The sequence below is a fragment of the Haliotis rubra genome, unplaced genomic scaffold, assembly GCF_003918875.1.
Source record: "Haliotis rubra isolate DU_JTF1 unplaced genomic scaffold, ASM391887v1 Scf898, whole genome shotgun sequence".
Classification (NCBI taxonomy): domain Eukaryota; kingdom Metazoa; phylum Mollusca; class Gastropoda; order Lepetellida; family Haliotidae; genus Haliotis; species Haliotis rubra.
In genome coordinates this window covers 202,257-222,915 of record NW_025767632.1, presented here as the reverse complement: position 1 = coordinate 222,915, position 20,659 = coordinate 202,257, and the positions used below count along the sequence as shown (strand labels likewise).

Here is a 20,659-nt window from a genome sequence, read left to right as displayed (position 1 = left end):
GTCAAAATTGTGTTTCAATGTTTGAGATGTGAGAAGGGCTGTACTGTCTTTTCAATGTTTGAGATTTGTGAGCAGCTTGTACTGTGTTCCTGATGTTTGAGATGGGAACAGGTTGTACCTTTGTTTCAATGTTTGAGATGTGAGCAGGTTTGTTCTGTGTGAGATGTGGAGCTGGTGGTGCACTGTGTTTCAAATGTTTGAGATGTGAGCAGGTTGTACCGGGTTTCAATGTTTGAGATGTGAGCAGGTTGTACTGTGTTTCAATGTTTGAGATGTGAGCAGGTTGAGTACCACAATGTTTAGGCAGTGAGTTGTACACAATGTTTCAATGTTTGAGGCGGAGCAGGTTGTACTGTGTTTCAAATGTTTGAGATGTGAGCAGGTTGTATTGGGTTTCAAATGTTTGAGATGTGAGCAGGTTGTACTGTGCTTCAAAGTGTTTGAGATGTGAGCAGGTTGTACTGTGTTTCAATGTTTGAGATGTGAGCAGGTTGTACTGTGTTTCAATGTTTGAGATGTGAGCTAGCTGTACTGGTGTTCCATGTTTAAGATGTGAGCAGGCTGTACTGTGTTTCAATGTTTTAAGATGTGAGCAGGTTGTACTGTGTTTCAATGTTTAAGATGTGAGCAGGTTGTACTGTGTTCCAATGTTTAAGATGTGAGCAGGTTGTACTGTGTTTCAAATGTTTAAGATGTGAGCAGGTTGTGCCGTGTTTCAATGTTTGAGATGTGAGGTGGTTCTACTGTGTTTTACGATGTTTGGGATGTGAGCAGGTGTTTCAGTGTTTGAGATTTGAGCAGGTGTTTCAATGTGTTACAGAGGGTAGTGAACCATACTGGATCGCGGAAGAACAGCTGGGGCTTTGGGCTGGGGAAGATGGTACGGCTTTGTCCTATAGTATAGCAAAGCCGATCCTGAACCAACTACACTTCATCACAAATATCTACACTGCCTGTTGCAAATTAAATCTTTCTTCAGATAAGAAAATCGCGGCCGGACAAAGGGGTTAGGAAGGTATTTTGTATCTTTGTTTCATACTTTCACGGTGTGCTACGCATTGCTCTATTATAGCAATAATGATATGACCACTTATATAGCACTACTTCCACGCTTTTACTGCGGCATGCTCGAAGCCGCATGTTAAACTTAATGGACATTATTACCCGGATAGCAAGCTGCTTTGCGGGAAAAACTAGAAGGTTAGGTGAATCATGAGACATCCTGCCGGGTGCCATTTTCTCCTGCGTGAACAGAAGCCAGTTTGAATAAACTCACTTTGCCAAAGGTGATACCACATTGTGTGCTTTGTTGGAGGGCAGGACAAAGGTCCTAAACAACTCTCTGTGAGCTGTTACTTAACTTCAACTGATTTGCTTGATCTAGGATCTGTGTGCACGACGCATGCACATACACATTATAAGTGAATCCTATGTTTGTTTTTAGATAATGGCCCTAGTGGTACCAACCCTGTGATACTGTTTATTTCTTCCAGGGGTACTACGCTTATTAATGCCGAGGTGGTGTCTGCAGCGGACTCAATCACACTGTGCAATATCTGCTGTAGTCAACTAAAGATCACCTCACCTCTAGCTGCAGATCCTGCGATATTTGCACCACAACACACAGAATAAAATGGAAAACATGTTGGAAATACTGTAATTTGGAAAAATATGATTCTCACTGAAAAGGGCACATATATAGATCTGAATGTTAAAAGCAGATCTGAATTTCAAAAGCAATTACCTTGCAATATCTCTGTTTGTTGAGGTGTGAAACTTGTATATATTGTATTGTAACATTTTTGTAGCATTACATGAGGCCCCACATGGGGATGTGGATATGTTGTGATATGTTTGAGGTAAATCATACTTTGGCATCCTTTAAAGAAACAGATATACTGGTAAATGAACAATGCTGAATCTCTCCAAATTAAGGCACCTTTCATTATGATTGACAATTTAGCTTACATTGTGTGCAATGACCATGGTTTCCAAAAACTTTATATGCCTGATATTAATATTTTATTTTACACAGACGCATTGAATAATATTTGAGGAGGAATATTATCTTTACAGCAAAATGCACGCATTATATATATTGCTCATATATACAGTGAGATTGTAATATTATATAACAAGCTCTTTATGGATAACAACTTCTATTTTCGTGAGTGCTTTAACGTCAGACACAGATTCTTGCACCGCTGTCAAGCAAAGAGAGTGATACATGAAGTGTGAGGAGTGCATATATAGCCAGATATAACAAGGAAACAACCTGTAATAGACAGAGTCGAAACAATAATTGCGCCATGATTGGTGGAAACAGTACTGTTGATGATGCCAGTTAGCAGCAAGACAGTGACAGTGAGTTAGAGATGTTATAATGAGATGTTTATAAATCGGATGCGATGTTCTCTATTAGACTCATTTGGTGGAGGAAGTGGATCATAAGCAGATGGAATGAGAGTCTTCAGTTCACGGTTGATGGTAGGCTTGTGCGTTGGATGAATGGCTTCCTGTGAGCTTGGCGTTAGTGAAGTCCACGTTGTTGTTGTGCGAATATGAATGTCGGATTCTATTTGATGATTGGGGAGGTTGGCTTTGATGTGGTCAGTAGCTGATTTGAGGTGTCGGAATTAGTCGAGGTCACGTGTTCGATAATTTGACTGGTGATGGAGTCGGATGTTTCACCCTATGTAGCATTGTCCACAATCACAGTTCATTTTAAAATAGCACATTGGGTTGTTATTGTTGATTCGTGGTTTGAAGTCTTCGTTGGTATTGAGGTTGCCACAGAGCTGAGGGTCGTTTAGAAGGTAAGTGAATTCCTGCCTGTTGTTTCAGGAGTCGGCTGATTCGGTTGATGGTTTTACCATCGTAGGGAATGGATATCTTGATGGGGGCTGATTCTAGTTTAGACCTTTGGTGAAGCCGTTGCTCGGCGGTTCTGTTGACTATTTCATGTTGTCATCTCTGGCTACATTGACCAGAAGAGCCAAAACATCTGCTCAACAAACCTACAGGAAGAAATTGAACACCTGAGGAAAGTCTTTGTGAACGCAAAACCACTACCCACCTGAAATAGTCAACAGAACCATCGGGCAACGCTTCGGCACCTCCTGCCAAAAGGTCTAAAACTAGAATCAGCCCCCATCAAGATATCCATTCCCACATTGGTAAAACCATCACACCAAATCAGCCCGACTTCTGAAACAACAGGCATATGTAACCGGACGTGAATGGGAATACTGAGGACCAGACACTGATTACGGGTTGTGAGATCTATTCTTTATTGACAGACACCCTGAAACACATGTTTACAAAATAAGTGCCAAGTTAAGGGCAAACATGTAAATATAGATAAATATATACAATCATTGAATTTTTATATCATTTCTAACATTAGAAATGAGTGTAATATCAATTAATGTCAACAGGTGCACATTATATAATGTTGTTGTGGTAATAGGTACATAGCCATTAACACGTTGACTGAACCACCAAGAACGGTAACTCCTTGGTATTAGAATAACGTTTCAAATACGTCGTACCAACGTACACATTATGGTGAACGTGTTTGTACATAATACATAAAATCCATCAACTATGTGAATAACATAATAACTTTATACATATGACACAATGATAACGTTCATACCCCTGTGCGTGACACTGGGGTGTAGAAGAGCCACGCCTCCAAGAGGAATATACTGCTGCTACAAGAACAAGCAAACCAAAGTCTCAATATTCTAAATATGTATGTATACAAATCACAACAATCAATAGCTATGGTTCGGTACTGACGTAACTATGTGTAAGCCACATTAGGTCATACCCAAAAATCAATCACACATTCAATCATTCTGCATCGTAAGTACAATGCAAACAAGTGCGCTATGGTTATAATGCACAATAAATAACCTATGCATAAACATCATTCAAATAAACAAAGTATCATAGTTTTAAGCATGATCGTTATTTACTATATCACTGCAAGATTGTCTACTTACCTTGGCATAATATTTACAATTGCACAAATATACTTTAACCTATTTTATTATCATGAAGAACATTTAATTAGCACTAATAACATTGTTATTTAGTACAACATATATAAAATACTTGAAATATTGTTCCTACCTTTAGATCGGACGTGTTAGTTGTTTTATGCTCTGAACTGCGATCGGATTGAAGTGAAGTGCAATGGCTGACGTGCAAGTAATGTTTAGTGTTTTAAAAGAACCAATCAACACAAGGCCAAGCAAGTCAAAGGGCACAACACAAGCGATGACACAATCTCTTTGACACCTCCTTATACCCGTAATGGACTAGGCAAGATCTAAAAATAACCATAGACTAACGCTTAAAAATGATACTGCTTTGCGTTAAAACTATAAACAATGACAACTTCAAACGAACCAAACCTTACATGACTTCATACCTGCCACACACTTCCTCCCCAACAAATGATGTCCCCATCATTATAATTTACCAGTGACAACACCCAGAATAGCCTCAGTTAGCTTCTCTCTGGCTGGTGAGCAAACATTGCCCCAGAGGCAAGAGAATTGAGATAATCCGCCTCACCAACCAGTCTGGTGTAGCTACCGCAGAGAACATACTCCCACTCCGCATCCATCTCGGTTGAACTCGGGTTCGGCCTGAGCGTCGTGGAACTGGAGTTGGCATTTCCCTTTCTGCTGGCTGATTATTCTCTTCATCAGATACTTCATTTCTGAAATCGCCACCTGCAGCTGATGTCTGATCCGGCTGACCAGTATCTTCAGACGTTACTTCCTCCCTCTCATCATGGACAGCACTAGCTTCATCATTTCCTACCCTCGCTGTCTGTACTTCAGCTGGCCCATCCACTGATGAATCAGTGAACACTGGAGCATGATATGAATAGGAGTAAATGTCCGAGTCTTGTCCATCTGAAGAACTTTCATCATCCTTGTGCGATATCTCTGATGTGGCTTTCAGGGATGTTGATGATCTTTTCCGGGGTGTTGGGATCACTTGTCTGGGCGTTGGGGTTACTCGTCTTGGTGTTGGAACAGGTGGTTCCAAGTTAGGAATGTAGCCAACAGGCAACAGAAGATTTCGATGAAGTGTCTTCTTCCTTCCTCGCAATTTTCTTGCACAACTGTGAAAAACAGGAATAGATGGATTTAGGTTGATTCACAAACAATATACACGCCATCTTCCCATTTGTTAGCCAGCTTGTGTCGTCCCGCAAAGGCTACAATTTTTACAAGGACTCCCATCTCCGACCTCGAGTGTTGCAGCACGAGCTCTTTTGATCGTAATTTGATTTCTGTTTGGACTGAGCCTTCTTTGCTGATGCAGATGCCAATTCATATGCTTGCTTCAAACGTTCCCTGAGGGACTTGGTGTATTCAGAAATAGATCTGGATTTTCCTGGCTCTATGTCCAATCCAAAAGCCAAATCGACAGGTAATCTAGGGAGTCTTCCGAACATCAAAAAGAATGGAGATGCTGATGTTGTCTCATGTCTTACACAATTGTAGGCATGTACCAAGGACCTATATGGGCTTTCCAATTCCTTTTCTGGTCGGGATCCAGAGTGCCTAGCATGTTACAGAGTGTTCGATTGAAGCCGCACATACCATTGCCCATGGATGGTACGGCGGTTTGGGACTTCTCAATTTTTCAACAGTTGGCACAGTTCCTGCATCACTTTACCAGTGAAATTAGCTCCTTGATCTGAATGTATCCTCCTTGGTAGTCCATAGTGAATGACAAAATTTGTGAAGAAAGTTTCAGCAGTTGTTTTGGCTGACATGTTTTCTTGCTGGATATGCTTGGGCATATCTGGTAAAGTGATCAGTTACAACTAGAACATGCCCAATCCACCTTTTGATGGTTCCAACGTCAAGAAATCCATACATACAAGTTCCAAAGGTGCTGATGTCTGATGTTTACCATTGAGCTCGGCTTGTTGGTGTTTTCCTTCGAAGACAGCGCTCACAATTTTGCAAGTGTGCTTCAACATCATTTGACATCGCAGGCCAGTAGAATCTATCCCCTCAAAAGTGCTAAAGTTCTATCTCTACCTGGATGTCCAACGTTGTCATGTAAACTGCGCAGTGCTGCAGTGCGACATTTCATCGGTAGAACCAACTGTTCTCGGTCTTCTCCATCTACAGTGGTAATTCTATAGAGAACTCCCCTCTTCATTTGGAATTGGATAAAGCATTTCAATAATGATTTCACTTCAGGATCATTGATGTACTGCATCCTATTTGGAGATGTGCCATTTCTCAAGTGTTCTAGGATTATCCGAAGAGATGAATCTTTGGCTTGAGCTCTCCTCCATTCCCTTGCATTCAGCTCGCACTGATCATCCTCAAGCTCCGTATCCTCTTCAATTGTATTCATAGAGAAGCACAGACTTTCAACCAAACTTGAGACATGGATGGTATCACAAATGGCTCTCACAGATTCCTGAGATATTTGCTCATCTTCAACATAATCCTGATGATCTGGTAAGCGAGATAATGCGTCCGCATCAATATTAGCCTTTCCTGGACGGTACTTGATACTGAAGTTGTAGTTTGCTTAGTGCAGCCAACCACCTATGCCCAGTTGCATCGAGTCGAGCACTGGTAAGTACATAGGTTAAAGGGTTGTTATCAGTGAACACAACAAAATCATGCCCATACAAATAGTCATGGAACTTTTCTGAGATGGACCATTTCAAACACAAAAACTCAAGTTTATGTGCTGAATAGTTCCTCTCAGAACGTCCTAATGCTCTACTTGCATAGGCAATGACACGCAGATTGCCATTCTGGAGCTGATACAACACTGCACCCAACCCATGTGTACTTGCATCAGTATGGAGTTCAAAGGGTTGTGAATAGTCTGCATAGCCTAGTACAGGAGGGGAACACAGGCGGTGCTTTAACTCACTGAATGCTTCTTCCTGTTTTGGGCCCCAGATCCAGTCTTGATCCTTGGATGGTTGTCTAGATTTCTTCGAAGCAGATTTGGGCATAAGCTCAGAGAGAGGCCTTGAAATCTTTGAAAAGTCCTTGATGAATTTATGATAGTAACCTCCAAATCCAAGAAATCTTCTGACTTCCTCTGGATTAGAAGGTGTTGGCCAATGTCTTATCTTGTCAATCTTGTCCGGATCAGCTTCAATCCCAGCTTCAGATACGATATACCCTACATATCGAACCTTTCGCTTAAAAAATTTACATTTCTTTGGGGCAAGCTTTAAGCCACATTCTTTGAGACGACGAAAAACAAGTTGTAGCCTCTCAAGGTGTTCCTCATAGGTCCTGGAAAATATGATAAGGTCATCGAGGTAGATGAGGCATATTTTGAGATGGAGACCCTCTAGGCATTCTTCCATGAGTCGCTGATAGGTAGCCGGTGCGTTTGATAATCCAAATGGCATTCTGTTGTATTCAAAGAACCCGAGCGGTCCAATGGTAAATGCTGTACGAGACTTGTGGTCTTCCTCGATTTCAACTTGGTGGTACCCGCTCTTCATATCTAGTACTGAAAGTACTTCATACCACCAAGACAATCCAATAGCTCTTCAATCCTCGGCAAAGCATATGAGTCCTTGATGGTACGCTTATTCAGCTGGCGATAATCAACACACATCCTTAGTCGACCGTCCCCGTTTGCGAACCAGTACAATGTTGGAAGCCCAAGGGCTGTGCGATTTCCTAATAACCCCAGCAGATAAGAGCTGTTGTAGGTGACTGCGAACTTCCTCATACATAGTAGGAGGTATGCGCCGATGCCGCTGTTTGAATGGTCTATTATCCGTGAGTTCTATTCGATGATGAACCATTGAAGATTGTCCAATATCCTCCTCATTCTTTGAAAATATATCCTGAAATCTCATGATCATATCCAGTCCATGTTTAATCTCCTCCTCTGATAATCCTTCCTTATCAATATCTATCTGATCCAATAACACATCTGCTTCAACAGGTAGGCATTTGGGTGAATCATGTATGGTTACTGGTTGAAGTTCACAGAGAAGAGCCTTGGAGGTATACATAAGGTCTGCATGGTCACATTTGAGATGTGTACATTTACAATCTCTGGCCTTGAACTATTGTAAGTGATGAGTGTTGGAGCAACATCAATATCTGCCGGTAGCGATGACCTGTGGGTAGGCTGAAGAAGTGCACAAATTCCTGGCGATGTCAATCCCTTCGTGATCCGACCCTTTATGATAACATTACTATTTGAGGAATGATCATATTCTGAGTCTCAGTGCTCCTGACTAAACCAAGACGCCATCCATTGCGTACTAACTCTTTCTCTCTGAGTGCAATGCTTCTGTAGGCCAAGTACCAAGGTGTATGTAAATCTGCCCTCTGTAGGAATTTTGGTCCATGGAGTTGCCTACATTCATCCAAAAGACATTGCAAAACATTGGTACCCAGCAAGGCAGGGACACGTGCATTATACCTTGTTTCAGGAACAACCAAGAGTAGACTGGAGACAGGATTTTGAGGGCTGATACCTCCACCTGTAAGGATAATATTAACTTGTATATATCCCTGATATGGGAGTGACTGACCACCAGCACATTCGATGTCCAAAATATCTCCAATGGGTTCAAGCGCAATGTGCTGCAAATGAGATTTGTAAAAGGTCTCAGAGACAATTGACACAGTAGCTCCTGTGTCCACTAATGCTTGTACGGGCACTCCTTCAATTACAATCTCAACTTCATTACTGTTGCCAACTAATCCATCTGGTACTGTAGGGCGTGATGAACAACTCCAAGGGCAGCCCCTTCCCATAGGCCTGGGCCAGTTTAAAGGATGACGTAGGTGATCAAGTCTCACTCTGCATCCCCGAGCAATATGACCTGGGTAACCACACCTAAAACATCTAGGCAACTCTTCATTAGTGTTGTTCCACAGTGTCCCTCTCTGGTGGAGAGACATATCCAGTTGTTCCTTGTGTTGAATAAGGATGCATCCCTGATGCTTGTAGGTCAGTTCCATATGGCTGTTCATTGGTGACATCAAAACCTGATGTGTAGAAAGAAATGGCTTGATTGTGAACCAGTGTATGCTGGAGATTTTCCTTTGCCTCCACTTGATACTTTTCTCTCAGGTCTGTGGGGATGATTGACTCTGGGGTTTGAGAAACTGGGGTGTACTTGGGATGGCGGAGTTGAAACCTGGTGCTGGTAAACTTGACCCTGATGTTGGCACCTGAGCTCTGCAATCTCTGCTCTTATTTCCTTCACCATTTCCTTCAAGTCAAGAACTTCTTGCTTTGAAGCTGCCTCAGCACTATCTGAAGTGAAAGCCATTTTAGCTGTAGCTGACTTTTTTTTCTCTGCCGTGGGCTTGTTTCTGTTAAGGTCAAATTCCACTTCTCGCAGACAAAGACGTAGTTCATCGAAATTAGAAATGACCTCATATTTGTGCGCAGCCAAGCTTTTCAATCCAGGTTTGAGCCCATCCCACATTTTGCTCCGAAGCATCTCATCCTGTTCGTCCAAGGTTAAGTGGCGCTGCTCTGATATCTGATACATAAGGTTCTCAAGGCGACATCCCCATGCCGACACATCCTCATCTTCCTTCTGAGATGCACCATAAAACTGTGACATAAGACTCTCCTTCCTCCTAAGTGTACCGAATGCACTCCTGATTTTAGCTAATATATCCTCTGTGCTTGCTTTATGGCCTAGTTTCATGGATATTAAAGCTGCTTCTCCTTTGAGAGATTTCCTGATAGCTTGTAAGACAACTTCACGTGTATGAGTCTTTGACTGTAGAAGACAGTCAACTTCATATCTCCACAAATCATATGTAGTATCCTTGTCTGTCTCTCCACTAAATATGGGAAGCCTAGGGAAGTGATGGTAACTTGTAGTTGAGCTTGTCCCAGGATCTGTGGGATCATTGTTCCCAGTAGGTATCTTGTGGGCTGTTCCTTCCTCCAGTTTAATCAAGGGCCCTTCCTGTTGTGCCATTCCATGAATCCATTGTTTAAAGTCCTCCCCTGTGTCGACTTTGGGAGACATTCCCATCTTCTCAAACACTGTTAGTAGACTTTTCAATCCATCCTTATCAAGCTCCATTGTTGTAGAGATATAGAGGGGAAATGAACTAGAAGTTGACACAAAGTTGACACTGTGAACGTGTAACTAAATATGCTTAACTCGCAATAAACCGATTGATCCCCACTGGATACCAAGCTGCACCGTCAAAGGCAAGTGAAATCCTGAACTAGTTCAATCAGGTATAATCAGAATACAAGAATGAATGGGTAATTGGCTAAGATATTTGGCCAAAGTATGAGTTGAAAAGAATGAGAAAAGAACAGAGTCCTATTGGAGTTGGTAACTGTTGTTTTGTTTCTTTAAAGAAACGTCATACAAGATTACCAGCAACAATAAACCTTCGAAACAATTATTCAAGCCCAAAACCTGAACAATAACTACACAACTAAGTAATGATTGACAGGTTATGCAATTTAGAGTTCGACAGGACAAACAAGCGGGAGTGTGAATTCAATCACCAGCATATCAGCATATACAACAGTCTACCTGCACGATAAACGGATAGATGGGGAAACATTGGAATTAGTAAACAGTATGGTTACAGTGCAGTGCAATCTAGTGCAGTGTAGATGTAAGGCGTCACTGTGGTACAAGTATCACTGGGTTTAAGTCCCTAATTAAAGTTTATCTAAGTTTAGATGTCACCAAATTAATCTATAGGGTAGAGCTGAAAAGTAAAGATCACACTCTCACACTTACATGCGGACCTGAAATATGATCTGATGCTAAGAAATAACTAATCAAGCAAAGCCAGTAATTGTACAAATAAAATATCTAAATTATACTGACTGAAATGATCTAAGTTAAAATTCAATGTGTGGATCCACAAACTAACTAAACAGGTTGGTACCAACGGAGTCAAGAGAACACACACAAACTATGGCCGGCCCTTAACTAAAGGAATTGAATCAACACCCACTGCTTCATAATGTAAGTACAATTGCTCTATGGCATATGATGGATGACAATAAGGTCTTTATTGTGGCAAGTACTTGGACAAAGTTAAGTAAATTCAAACCAAGAGGTATTGGGTCAGGTAAATATATCACATCAAGTAAGTCACGTGACGCACATAATGCACAGTTCAATAAAGTCAGAACTCATGAGCACACGCTTATGACACACAAGTGTCCAGACTCAGCTCAAGTCAGCTCAAGTCTCATATGTCCGAGGTAATCACAGAACAAGTCCCAGCACTGGTGTTACAATCAGTCCTGTAAATGAAACCTGTGCACTGACCGGTTCAACGAACAGCAAGATGCAGGCAATGCTTCATCCTTCTCAACCTGTGGTGGCTCTGTCATCAATAGTCTGCAAAGATCCTCACTGGGGGCTCCATTATGTAACCGGGACGTGAATGGGAATACTGAGGACCAGACACTGATTACGGGTTGTGAGATCTATTCTTTATTGACAGACACCCTGAAACACATGTTTACAAAATAAGTGCCAAGTTAAGGGCAAACATGTAAATATAGATAAATATATACAATCATTGAATTTTATATCATTTCTAACATTAGAAATGAGTGTAATATCAATTAATGTCAACAGGTGCACATTATATAATGTTGTTGTGGTAATAGGTACATAGCCATTAACACGTTGACTGAACCACCAAGAACGGTAACTCCTTGGTATTAGAATAACGTTTCAAATACGTCGTACCAACGTACACATTATGGTGAACGTGTTTGTACATAATACATAAAATCCATCAACTATGTGAATAACATAATAACTTTATACATATGACACAATGATAACGTTCATACCCTGTGCGTGACACTGGGTGTAGAAGAGCCACGCCTCCAAGAGGAATATACTGCTGCTACAAGAACAAGCAAACCAAAGTCTCAATATTCTAAATATGTATGTATACAAATCACAACAATCAATAGCTATGGTTCGGTACTGACGTAACTATGTGTAAGCCACATTAGGTCATACCCAAAATCAATCACACATTCAATCATTCTGCATCGTAAGTACAATGCAAACAAGTGCGCTATGGTTATAATGCACAATAAATAACCTATGCATAAACATCATTCAAATAAACAAAGTATCATAGTTTTAAGCATGATCGTTATTTACTATATCACTGCAAGATTGTCTACTTACCTTGGCATAATATTTACAATTGCACAAATATACTTTAACCTATTTTATTATCATGAAGAACATTTAATTAGCACTAATAACATTGTTATTTAGTACAACATATATAAAATACTTGAAATATTGTTCCTACCTTTAGATCGGACGTGTTAGTTGTTTTATGCTCTGAACTGCGATCGGATTGAAGTGAAGTGCAATGGCTGACGTGCAAGTAATGTTTAGTGTTTTAAAAGAACCAATCAACACAAGGGGCCAAGCAAGTCAAAGGGCACAACACAAGCGATGACACAATCTCTTGACACCCCTTATACCCGTAATGGACTAGGCAAGATCTAAAAATAACCATAGACTAACGCTTAAAAATGATACTGCTTGCGTTAAAACTATAAACAATGACAACTTCAAACGAACCAAACCTTACATGACTTCATACCTGCCACATATATATGCAGCTCCTACACTTCATGTATCACTCTTGCTTGACAACGGTACAAGAATCTGTATCGAAACGTCGCACTCACGAAAATAAAGAAGTTGTTATCCATAAAACTTGTTATATATTGTACGTCTCAACTTCTAAAATGCCACTCAAACAAGTGAGATTGTACATGTTTCAATATTTTGTAAATTTGCACTGGTTTATATTATAATCCCAACTTTTCGTTTGAAGTAACATTTTGGTCACTACTTTGTACTTAAGAAAATTTATATTTTTCCTTATCCTGACTCATGCTTAATTGCTTGTCTTCTTCTTCTTGCGAACTATATTGGAACACTTGAATCCCCTTTTAATCAGAAAATTTATGTTTTCACTGCATCCTTTTTTCTTTGCACATTTTTCAGGAAGTTCCTTGACTAACATCATATTTAATCAAGAATCTTTAACATACCTTTGATTAAAGAGATCAAATACTGATTTGTATGTATTGCAGTTCTTCGTATTCCCGTTTGTGTAAATCTCATGAGACCAAACATCCACTCTGAAATGTATTTTGGTATTTATAACCAGAACAGTTATTTTGATATGTACTTTTAGTTTTGCTTATGGACCTGCTCTGTTGTGAGGTGTTAGATATTTACCACTGATAATGTTGCTGTGACAACAGTTGTTTTAACCATTGAAAACATGTTTATTGACATTACTTCCAAACACCACAGCTTTCAATATTGATTAAAGTCTTAACATTTGTTTTTGTCATGCACATTTTTGGAAAGAATTAATTTTGGTGGTGATGTATGGGATGAAAACTATTTGTGTTGAGAACTAGTTGTGATGCTGAAACCTGATTAGAGGATGGACCTAATACGTCAAACGACTTGTGTTTTAAAGTAAAGAATAAATTTTGTTAGAATGTATTTTTATGTAAGTGTGTAAAGTGTAAGAGATTTTTTCACTAAGTAAGGTAATTAGGATTGGTCCTTTTTTTAAATAAAGCATTCCTTCTTGTTTTGGGGTTCTTGCTGTATATTTCTGTCCCGAAACCATACACTGTTAAGGACCATTCATAATAAAAATAGATAAATTTTTTATTTATTTTTTGATTTTGATTTATTTATTTTTTTTGAGAGGGGGGGAGAGGGAGAGAGAAAGAGAAATGATGATTACACTAGTACATGTGTACAAAATTGCTGACCCCCTTCCTTCCCAGAACAAAATGGGTGACCCCTCCTTAAATCATCATCCTCATTTTCTCTTTCTTCTTCCTTACTCTCTCTCCCCCCTCCCCGCCAATAAATTATGAACGGTCCCTTATGTGGTCTCTGGTCTACCTCCAGTACCAAATCCTCTATCCCTAGGGGTGAACACCCTTCCATGAGTTGGGTGGGAAGACTCTTACACCTGGATCTCACATTGGGCCAGCCAAGATCGGACATATTTTACAGCAGCTTCCACAACCTTTTTCATGCCTGGAAAATATCAAGCGAAAAACACAGGCCACCAGTGTTTCTAGGTCTGCATCAGAAGCAGGATCATAATTGTGGAGACCTTCTTCATCAACCATCTGAAACGCCCACTGAAACACGTTTGGTGGAGAAAAGATACATAAACTAAACCATATATTCAAACTGCATCCGAAAGAGAAGAAGTTCCAACATGGCTGCAGGCTAACGTTGGCTGCTGTACTCCTTCCACAAATCAGCATGAGAATATCAAGGCCACATGTGGAACACAGAAGAGGTGTGTTGTTCCACCAGGACAATGCATTGATGTGTCGTCTATGGACTAAGTGAATATACACTAATATGGCAGTTCTGTAGAGCTTCTCAATCTTACTTCTGGAAGACAACTGCTACTGTTTATCATGATAGTTTTGTAGAGCTTGAAGATGTTACTTCTTATGATCGAAGACAACTGCTACTGTTCAGGATGGTATTGTAGAGCTTGAAGATGTTACTTCTTATGATCGGAGACAACTTCTACTGTTCAGGATGGTATTGTAGAGCTTGAAGATGTTACTTCTATGATCGGAGACAACTTCTACTGTTCAGGATGGTATTGTAGAGCTTGAAGATGTTACTTCTTATGATCGGAGACAACTTCTACTGTTCAGGATGGTATTGTAGAGCTTGAAGATGTTACTTCTTATGATCGGAGACAACTTCTACTGTTCAGGATGGTATTGTAGAGCTTGAAGATGTTACTTCTTATGATCGGAGACAACTTCTACTGTTCAGGATGGTATTGTAGAGCTTGAAGATGTTACTTCTTATGATCGGAGACAACTTCTACTGTTCAGGATGGTATTGTAGAGCTTGAAGATGTTACTTCTTATGATCGGAGACAACTTCTACTGTTCAGGATGGTATTGTAGAGCTTGAAGATGTTACTTCTTATGATCGGAGACAACTTCTACTGTTCAGGATGGTATTGTAGAGCTTGAAGATGTTACTTCTTATGATCGGAGACAACTTCTACTGTTCAGGATGGTATTGTAGAGCTTGAAGATGTTACTTCTTATGATCGGAGACAACTTCTACTGTTCAGGATGGTATTGTAGAGCTTGAAGATGTTACTTCTTATGATCGGAGACAACTTCTACTGTTCAGGATGGTATTGTAGAGCTTGAAGATGTTACTTCTTATGATCGGAGACAACTTCTACTGTTCAGGATGGTATTGTAGAGCTTGAAGATGTTACTTCTTATGATCGGAGACAACTTCTACTGTTCAGGATGGTATTGTAGAGCTTGAAGATGTTACTCCATATTATCGAATACAACTTCTACTGTTCAGGATGGTATTGTAGAGTTTGAGGATGTTACTTTTCATGATTGGGGACCACATCTAATGTTCATGATGATGGTTTTGTAGAGCTTGAAGACCTTAATTCTGATGCTAATTTGGCTGCTGATGCAACATTTACGTTGAGACATCTGCCCTACTTATGTTTTTTGCTCTGCTAACTAAAACAAGGAAAGCAAAAATAATCTATTGGCATCTGTTACCTCACACAACTGTGATGAGTGGCATTCCTTTCTTGTTCTTGAATCAGGGGGCATTCACCATCTCGGGAACAGGTACTTCAAGCTGCCAGTTAAGAGCACAAAGGGGAGCTAATACCGACCGTCTATATCCCGAGTTTTGTTTGTTATTTAACCCAGCGGGGAGGTGGGGTAGCCTAGTGGTTAAAGCGGTCGCTCGTCACGCCGAAGAACCGGGTTCGATTCCCAACATGGGTACAATATGTGAAGCCCATTTCTGGTGTCTCCCACTGTGATAGTGCTGTAATATTGCTAAAAGCGGCGTAATGTCATACTCACTCACTATTTACCGCAGCACTCAGCAATGTTCCAGCTATAGTTTACATGAAACGTACAACTTTTGCTCTTGGCATGAAAAAGAACATCGTGCTAAAAATTGTGAAAAATAAACCAACAACCAAGAAACAAAACCTTGTACAAAAAGGTAGGCATCCAAAGTTAGATTCTTTTGACATCAGGGTCATCAGAGATGTCATTCACCGGCTATTTGCTAGAAATGAACACCTGTCCACAAGAAAGTTAAAACACATCCTTGCAGAGGATCACGGCATTAATGTTTCTAGGTTTATGCTAAGCAAACTACTGCTCAAATTTGGATACAAGTACAAGAAGGTAGCAAACCAGAAACTTGTAATGTGTGAGAGATCTGATATTGTGAAAATAAGGTGTAACTATCTGAGAGAAATTAAGCAGGCAAGAGAGGATGGGTTCGAACCTATATCTGGATGAGACCTGGGTCAATGCAAACCATACTGCTGCCAGATAGTGGCTACCCACTGATCCCAGTGATGGTAGGAAAATACCAACAGGCAAAGGTGAACGTTTAATCGTTCTTCATGCTGGTTCCCACCGTGGATTCCTACCTGGGTGTGATCTGGTATTTCAGTCAAAGAGCACAGATGGTAGGGACTATCATACAGAAATGAACTCAACGGTTTTCACACAGTATGTTGAGGAACAATTGTTGCCAGCTCTGCCTTACAAAAGTCTTGTTGTCATGGACAATGCTCCCTATCACAGTGTTCGAGATCCAAACAATAGGTGCCCAACTTCCAATACAAAGAAGTCAGATATGCAGCAATGGCTAACAAATAACAATATACAATTTTCAATTAAGGCCACTAAACCACAGTTGTACTCTTTGATTAAACCTAACAAACCTCCACCCACATATAACATTGACAACATGCTACGCCAACACGGCCATAAGGCCTTGAGATTACCACCGTACCACTGTGATCTCAACCCAATCGAACTTATCTGGGGAGACCTTAAAAGTACAGTGGCCTGGAAAAATCAATCATTCAAGTTGAATGATGTCAAGCACATTTCAACACTGCTATATGTGACATGACATTGCACCTGGCATGCATGTGTTGAACATGTCAAGAAGGTGGAGAAAGAGTACTGGCTCAAAGATGGCTTGAAGGAGCAAACAGTTAATCCAGTTGTCATTCGTCTGGACACTGATGACTCCTCTGTGGAAGCATGGAGTGAACTTGATGAAGTTTAATTCTGTTGTTATATTTACAGATAATAATAGTATTCAGCCAGATAAGCTCAAAGAAATATAACTGTTTTTAACAATGACAGCACTGACTAATTCCAACGACTTATAGTGTAACATGAAACACTCATTTCACATAAAATTATCATGAAAATATAAATATTAACTATCTATATGCTTAAAGCTGTTAGAAATGCATTGCTTAATTTGGAATGTGAACGACACCAAAACAACACTTTTGTCTTCATTCTATCTTTTCTTCAATGAGTGTGCATGATTGTGTGTGTTCTTGTGTCGAGGGAACGGGGCTTTAACAGTTGTTGAGTTCTAACCATAGGTGGTCCGATTAATGATTTAGTGTAAATATACTTTCTGTGTTCTTTAAATGCATTTCCACTTAGGTACTGCATAAACAAAACATGACATTAACATTACAAATTTAAAGATTTTAACCTACAGAATAATTCTCACTAATGGGTTTTGTGGTTAATGTTGAACAACTCAGAGAAACAAACTCCGTATGATGGTTAACAGTTGGCACCCACCTTACCCTATTCACGACCTGTGACACCTCTTCGTACCTGTCACGTGCATAGCTGACCTACATTGACGAACGTTGACCTTTATGACCCAACACTGCCGCTGTTACAGGTCATTGGCTCCCTCCCTCTGCAAGCAATCTGCGTTCTGCTGTTTATTTTGTTGACAGTTACATAGACAGATTCTTTAATACAAATGCATAAAATCGGTGATTTACAATGTGATTAGGTTGTCTGACAAAACATCCACTTGCACAGTTTGAGATCGATTGGATCATTGGATGAAGAGATATTTAAAAAAAACCCGGGTCCACATGCATTTCATGCCAAACTATATATAGTGGCGATCTGTTAATCATCTGTCTGGACCAGACAATCCAGTGATCAACATCATGAGCATCAATCTACGCAACTGGGTTTACGATGACATGTGTCAATGAGCCTGACCACCCGATCCCCTGAGTCGCTTCTTATGACAACCATGGGTTGCTGAAGATCAATTCTAACCTAGATCTTCACTGTGTCCCTGGGAGTGGGAATGGGGAGACCGCATTTTTGTTATGGATGTTTTTCACTGCATGGAAATATACAATTCCTTTCTGGACATCAACCATGGTCAACCAAAAAAAAACTTCTTTTGGAGGTGATTTGAATAAGAAGATTTCACACAGAAAAATATGTTTATTACAAAATTGTTAATTGTTTATGGTCTAAATAAATTATGTACATGAACTATAAAAAAATAACAACACCATGTTATGGCATGAAAACAGTTTAAAACAAGATGGTTGGAGAGACACCGAGAACAACTATATTTGGTCGACTGGTTTACCACTTTGGACTCAAGCCTGAAATTTAAAAAGAATAACTTTAAACCTCAAATCCTTATCGGATGTGCAGGGATTAAAATTGTACTTTTTTTAAAGAATCTACGACAGGCTAATAATGATAACGGTGGAACCTGTGAATACATGTCTGGCAGAAAATGTGTTCATCTCACGAATGTTCCGCTCCTCTGTTCAGAAGGAGTGCTTATCTATGGCAGTTTTATCATTTCTGACCTGGAGCAAGGGACACTGAAAACTGCTCTGCTTACCTAGACGTGTTGCATCTGTCCACAGTTGTCGGAGGCCAGGCTATATTTGCGACTGCTCGACGGCCGGTACACAACCGTCACCTGGCACGTCATGCGCTGCATCAGAGAAACAACCACTAACAGCACCAGCCAAAATAACAAATCCTAATTAATCATTACTTACGAATGATATTTTCACTTTGCTGCTGAGAACTTTGCACAAATGTGTATGTAAGATTACCTGCAACATTCCGTAGTTGGGGGTGCAGTCGGTGATTCCTTTGCCGTAGGAGTTGCCGTTGTTCCGGCAAGTGGATGATACAAGGTGAAGGTCAAGTGAGTAGGTTGTAGCCACCTCCGTCTATAGAGAGACAAGTGACAATTAGCTACCACTATCTAACACAAGATAAGTGATCTCGTTATACATCGTACTTCAAGGGTGTAAAGATGGCTGGGGCGTATTCTTTTAAAGAATGATATCTTGTAGTAAACTATTGATGGTAATATTGAGACCTAAAACATTTTTAAAACGTTTGATGTCCTAAACATAAATGAGTTGTGAAATTTAATTAATCTTTCAAATAATTTTCATTTCAAAGAAAAAAAATCGCAATATTTTGTCTCCAAAATCCCAGCCGGAAGAATTGTAATGGGGCAAACCTTTTGTGAGATATTTTCCACTTTCTCCACCACAAACCGGAACATGTTGTTCATCTTCCCGTTCAAAGCATCTTCTGCGAACGACACAGCTTGTTGCAATGGCGCCGAGAGCTGAGTGGGATCCACACCTCCGAGGCTTCTTCTGCTCACCGTGGCGCAATTGTGTTCTGTCACGTGACCCATGGAGTTCATCCATACTTGCCGCCAAAAAGTGATGTCACACAGCTGAGTCTGTTACGACATACGGATGTCACGCAGCAGGGTATATAATGGTAACGTCAACGTACAGTTCCCATGAAACAGACGTGTGTACATCAGTGCAAATAATTACTAGTACCTCACACATTGCCTAACTTGGAACCAGATTGCCTTGTTGGTTTGCAACCGATAAATCCTGATACATTGTAACATATATATAGTACTCCACAATGAGATTGCCTTGCCGGTTTGCAACCGATAAATCTTGGTACATTGTAACATATAGTAAAGTATAGAGTAGCAATCCACAATGAGATTGCCTTGCCGGTTTGCAACCGATAAATCCTGATACATTGTAACATATAGTACTCCACAATGAGATTGCCTTGCCGGTTTGCAACCGATAAATCCTGATACATTGTAACATATAGTACTCCACAATGAGATTGCCTTGCCGGTTTGCAACCGATACATCTTGGTACATTGTAACATATATATAGTACTCCACAATGAGATTGCCTTGCCGGTTTGCAACCGATAAATCTTGGTACATTGTAACATATAGTACTCCACAATGAGATTGCCTTGCCGGTTTGCAACCGATAAATCTTGGTACATTGTAACAAATAGTAAGTACTCCCCAATGAGATTGCATTGTCAGTTTGTAACCAATAAATCTTGGTACATTGTAACAAATAGTAAGTACTCCACAATGAGATTGCATTGTCAGTTTGTAACCGATAAGTCTTTGTTCCTTGTTACACGACGAGATTGCTCTGGTAGGTTTTGTAACCAATAAATCGTTTGTTCCTTGTAACACGACGAGTGAAAACGTTGTTACTATAGAATGTTCACTCAGTGAAAAACCGATGAAGTAAAAAACGATTAAAAGCGAAATTAAGATTGCGAATCCTCCATAACTTTGCCTTGCCAATTGAACATCAAATCTAGACTTAGATTCAACTTAGGATAAAGTTGTTTAACAAACGATCATAGTTT

General features: G+C 40.1%; 1 protein-coding gene and 2 long non-coding RNA genes across 3 annotated transcripts in view; 1 reads left to right on the top strand and 2 right to left on the bottom strand.

Moving 5' to 3' along the window:
- Positions 1-20,659, bottom strand: part of LOC124263749 (multicystatin-like) — a 56,261-nt gene that overhangs the window by 23,778 nt on the left and 11,824 nt on the right. The window lies entirely within an intron of this gene.
- Positions 1-20,659, top strand: part of LOC124263755 — a 41,968-nt gene that overhangs the window by 20,691 nt on the left and 618 nt on the right. The gene's annotated exons all lie outside the window — the stretch shown is intronic.
- Positions 18,487-19,162, bottom strand: LOC124263754. The gene is made up of 3 exons (XR_006894926.1): positions 19,044-19,162; positions 18,824-18,919; positions 18,487-18,575 (listed from the first exon to the last, which is right to left on the bottom strand). It is a non-coding gene; the product is annotated as an uncharacterized LOC124263754 (long non-coding RNA).